This window comes from Pararge aegeria, chromosome 17 (assembly GCF_905163445.1).
Source record: "Pararge aegeria chromosome 17, ilParAegt1.1, whole genome shotgun sequence".
Classification (NCBI taxonomy): domain Eukaryota; kingdom Metazoa; phylum Arthropoda; class Insecta; order Lepidoptera; family Nymphalidae; genus Pararge; species Pararge aegeria.
The window spans coordinates 11,396,107-11,401,656 of NC_053196.1; positions in this window are offsets into that span (position 1 = coordinate 11,396,107).

Below are 5,550 nucleotides of genomic sequence, written 5' to 3' on the forward strand. Positions count from 1 at the left end.
AAATATCTTTTTCTGGTAATTGTTTAGAGCAAGTATGCATTATAATGCATACTTGCTCTAAACAATTGCACTGCTGGCAAGATTGCAAATGCATGTTGTGTTTGGCACAATATAAAAGCCACAACACAATTAAAGCAATTCTTCTGCAAGAGGCATTTAACTTTTGTGTGTTATTAAAATTATTTTTATAAATCTATGAGGAGACAAATAATACAAGTTAATAAAGATAAGACACTGAACAATGATTTTTATTTACAGTAATTTAGTTTACAAATGAATACATGTAAAAAATGAAGACTCTTCAGCTGGCTTCCAATAAAAGCAGGAGGATATAATTTCATTTTGAAATCCAAACCTTTATTGTTAACCTTTTTATATTCATTCCAAGAATTATTTATTTTATCTGATGAAGTTCCTTATAGATAGAGGACAGAATTCTTCAACTGATAACAGCAAATCACTTTGTTCACGATTAGAGCCGAGTTGGAAAGCTCTATCACATAAGGACTTGGTTCACAGAGACTTCAACGAGTAAACCAGGGTCTGCTTGAAGGTTGGGCACTGCAGCAGGCTCTTGTCAAAAGACTGTGGACAAAGGCATATATTATGAGTATATGTGTTCCAAGGGTTAAACATAGTGTTTTGTCCTATTAATCTATTGTTTTTAATTATTCTACAACAATTTTTTACTCTGTTACAGGGATGCTGGTCACAATTTGTGCAATACCTTAAATGGGTCCACAAGTTAATAAAAGATAAAAATTTTAAAAGAAAATAGAATGGAATGAAAACCTCCTAGCTTTAGTTTTAAGTTAAAAAATGTAGTTAGCACCACCATGATAAGTACAAGTTCATTAGCACCTGTGATAAGCGTACATGAATAAAGAATTTAAGAATTTTATTAAATTTTTGATTACTCCCCATATTTGTGTTTTTTTTAATTAAATTACCAGAGATACTGTTGGAAACACACCAATTTGATACCTACTTAGACTTCATATCATGCTTAAACAGTACAAGATTGCATTACTTACTTTCGCTCTTCAGTGGGAATTTATTTATAAAATTTGAGCGTAGGTACGCAACCCAATGTCGCTTCGCCTGGCAACGTCCGTTATTGGTACAGCTGCAGTGTCCAGGCTGATCTGTCTAACTCTCCAAAAGCAGCGACGAAGTTTGCTCGATGAGGAGCATTTTGTTTGTTTTGATTATAATTTATATATTTTCACTAGCACAAAATAACGTCAATGAAATTTAATGTCAATTCGACAGTTACAGATTAAATATAATTATTTTTGACAAAATTTGGCACACAAAATATTTGTTTTTTGGGTTCCTTCGATTGTTTTACCAAATGTGATACAAAGTTCGTCTTTAGAACACAAATCAATAACATTTAAAAATATTTCTAATCAAAAATTCGCTTAATTGGACATTATTAATAAATGGTAGTTTTTTTAATTTTACTTCTCAAACACAGTTTGACCAAATGGCAACACTGATTCTCTTTCTACCACAATGCAATTATCATCCAATTACAATCCAATTGTAAGACCATTGTGAATTTAGTAGACTACCGACTTTGGGCACAATGATAATTGGATTGCAATGGAATGGTGTCATAATGACAAATCTTGTAAAATAGCAGACTTGGGGCCCTGTTCTAGCTTCTCGATTGACTCATACGCGGACGAAGTCGCGAGGGTCCGCTAGTACTTTATATGCTGGCGGGCGATTTAACGCGGTTGGACTTCAAATTATGTGTTTCTATGGTATTAATCTATTCGGATGAAGCAGCGGAGTACCTCTAGTTAGTTCACCTATTTAGCATATAAGAAAGTAGCTCAAAGAATTAGTGTAGTCTAGGTCGAATGGTACTTTAAATTTCTACTAATTTCTACCAATCCGCATTGGGAAGCAGCTGGTGGACTACGGCCGGAACCCTTATCATTGTGAGAGCCGTGCGAGATGATGATATTATTTTCTGTGAACAGTGGGAGGCCTCGACCGTATCTAGACCTTTATGACAGAAACATGCCGCCCATACGTTTTACATTACAGAACGATGTTGGGACCATACCTAATCGGTTTCTACACGCCTGTCAGAACAGGCCATCGTGCTAAGAACTTTTATGAGTTGGGATAAGACGGGCGGGCGATGCAACTCGGTGTATCGTAGATTAAAATTTGTTATCTATGATATTATATATGATATTGCAGAATCTGCATAGCAAACTTCTGCTATTCGGAAGGACTTCTACTTCTTACTTCTAGTATACATAATAGTATAGTAAGCTCACAGAAGTAGTCTACTCTGGGTCAAAAAATAAAGTTGTTTATATTCGCGCTCAGAAACCTGAGGATATTTCACAAGATTTGCGGCCGGCTTGTAAGAAAAACTACCCGCAATCCTTTACGACGTCAGAGATCGCAGGCGGCACCTCGCGGCCAGACTTGTAATAAATCAAGCCTCGAGGAAATTGCCGACGACGGGGAAGGTGGAGGGACGAAGGGTAGGCGGGGGGAGGTGATTTAATTAAATCTTGCATCGAACTCCTGAGGCCTGCCTAACGAACGACCATTGTATTTAAATAATGCGTGTGTCGACTTTTTGTGTCTGTTAGAAATTGGTTGATTTGATTTTGAAAGGTTTTATATATTTTTTTTATATACAGCCATTATCTCAGGGTGTTTTATATGGATGATATCATCATAGCGTACGTGTAGCCTACGTTTGCAGGCTTATTTAGGCGTATACTACTCCATTTGGTGAATATTATTAAAAGATCTTCGCGAAGTAACATAAAAATGTAAACAAAATAATTATCTGTTATGAGGAATATGAAGATGAATAGGTTTATGATATGGCTGCCGAAATAACAAAACCTATTCGGTTAACACAATTCATTAAAAAAAACAAATATATAACAATAAAATACTCTTTTAGCATAACACCAGTTAACATTCCATTTTTGTACAATGGTGGGAATTCCCTGTACAAAGGGAATATAAAAATAAGTTTTTTACTAGTGTGACATAGAGGCAAAGGTCGATAGACCCATAATCCTAATTTTTTTTAACGTATAAAACTATGTAATTTTTGAAAAATGGGAAAATGGGAAAACCCGACCCGCGCGGGTCACTGTTTTTGGACACAATGCACTGTCTACAATAATGGCTGAAGTAGGATTCCGTGTGTCTATATATTTAAAAATTTCGTTAGGATTGATCTATTATTGTTTCTGTCAACCGTAATCTATCAAAATTACAATTACTAATAATTGTAAAAATAACAGTAAAATATATCTATAATTATAAAGAGTAATAATTCGTAGGTAAACAACACATTAACTTGAAATGGTTAAAAAAACATTGAACATGCATACTGAGTACTTAGTCTACTCAATGGCTTATATTTCATTTGGGGGATTCTAAATGAGGCTTTATAGCAATAATACCAAAATATTCCCCCTAATTAATATAAGGGTTGAACGGGGTCGCGAATTTACAGCTTGTTAACGCTTATTTGCGTTTAAGCCTGCGTAGTACGAATAACCTAGTGTTTCATACTGGGCTTGCTTACTAAGAGTTCGCAGGTTCGAATCGTATGAATTTTTGAAGTAATGCCCGTTTTAACCTACGCCCAAATAAGTAACGCATATTCCTAGGCATAGTACATCAGCCGTCCAGCAATAGTTAACGCCTAAGGATTGGGGAAATGTTTTTTTTCTATTGGCGATGTCTAAATCATTAGGCATTCGATTTACGCGACGCCTAGGGCTTTTGTATTTTCGGGCTTTGGTATTCGGTATGTAGGTACCGTAACCCTTATCCCATCATTATCATCATTATCAATTCATTACCTGCTTACTAAAGGGCACGGGTCTCCTGTCAGGGTTTAGCCATCCCGCTGGCTTGCGTGCGGTAGACTTCACATGCCTTAAAAAACATTTCACCACACAAATAGAAAAATGAATGTTAAAATGTAAAATGTTAAATACTTGATGTTGGAAAAGAGTAAGCTGTTGAGTTTTTTGACGGCTTCTCAGTAGAATCTGTCTTCCGAACTGGTGGGGATTGGTAGACTTAACATGCCTTTAAAAACATTTCACCACACAAATAAAAAATGAATGTTAAAACGTAAAATGTTAAATACTTGATGTTGGAAAAGAGTAAGCTGCTGAGTTTTTTGACGGCTTCTCAGTAGAATCTGTCTTCCGAACTGGTGGGGATTGGTAGACTTCACATGCCTTTAAAAACATTTCACAACACAAATAAAAAATGAATGTTAAAACGTAAAATGTTAAATACTTGATGTTGGATAAGAGTAAGCTGCTGAGTTTTTTGACGGCTTCTCAGTAGAATCTGTCTTCCGAACTGGTGGGGATTGGTAGACTTCACATGCCTTTAAAAACATTTCACCACACAAATAGAAAAATGAATGTTAAAATGTAAAATGTTAAATACTTGATGTTGGAAAAGAGTAACTGCTGAGTTTTTTGACGGCTTCTCAGTAGAATCTGCCTTCCGAACTGGTGGTAGAGTCACTACAAAGAGACAGACTTGGTGTTTCAAAAGTGTTTATATTTGGCCTATGAGAAATTAATTAATTTTAAATTATGATTTTTTTTAATTACGGAGATCTCTCAGGCATGCAAGTTTCGTCGCAATGATTCCTCCAACGTTGAAGAAAAGAGATTTGCGTGCTGGGGATCAAATTCGGTCCCTACGAGAGAGAGGCTAAAGTTTTTACCACAAGGCTATCGCTGCTCTTAGAGCGATATTTAGACGAATAGTAAAGTACAGTATAGTACGAATAGTTAGGTAGGATACCTGATAATGTAGGTACTCTCTACCTTACATAATGTATGGTAAGATCGCCCGGTGCATTCGTTAGAGGGGCAGATTTACATATGTTTGAAGAGTCCCGGAGGTGACCGGGCCATTTATTATTCAGCAGGAGCTAACGGGAGATAGGTAATGCTTTCACAGAATACAACACTAAGTATTATTGTAAACTTTCAACCATTTCTTTATGGCTGTGTTATAAAATATATGTATTGTTATTAGAGTCGTCATATCATCCTTAGTGATACTAGCTTTACGTTAAAATAAAAAACAAATATGGCCGCTGTGTGGTGATATTTCAGAATGTGAAAACTAGTAGTGTTCAGCAGACGTGTTTTTATATACTTTATTTATGCATTCTGTTCTGGCTTTTAGATATTATAGAGATTTCAAAACTCTCACATGCATACATAAATACATACCTACCTGAAAACTGAAAATATTACACCCCTTTTTTGTTAAGTCGTGTAATTAATTATAGGTAATTAAGAGGCTTTGTAGAAGATTTTACTTTTTTATTTTTTATACGTGTTTCTTTAGTTAGTTTAGTTGAAATTTTCACAGATGATATATTTTGGTTGCCGATATAACAACAAATACGAAATACCGGAACGATATAAATATTTAAGGACTCCCATACAACAGATATGATTTTTGACGTTTTTATAGATACGGATTCCGACTCGCACTTGAACGGTTTTT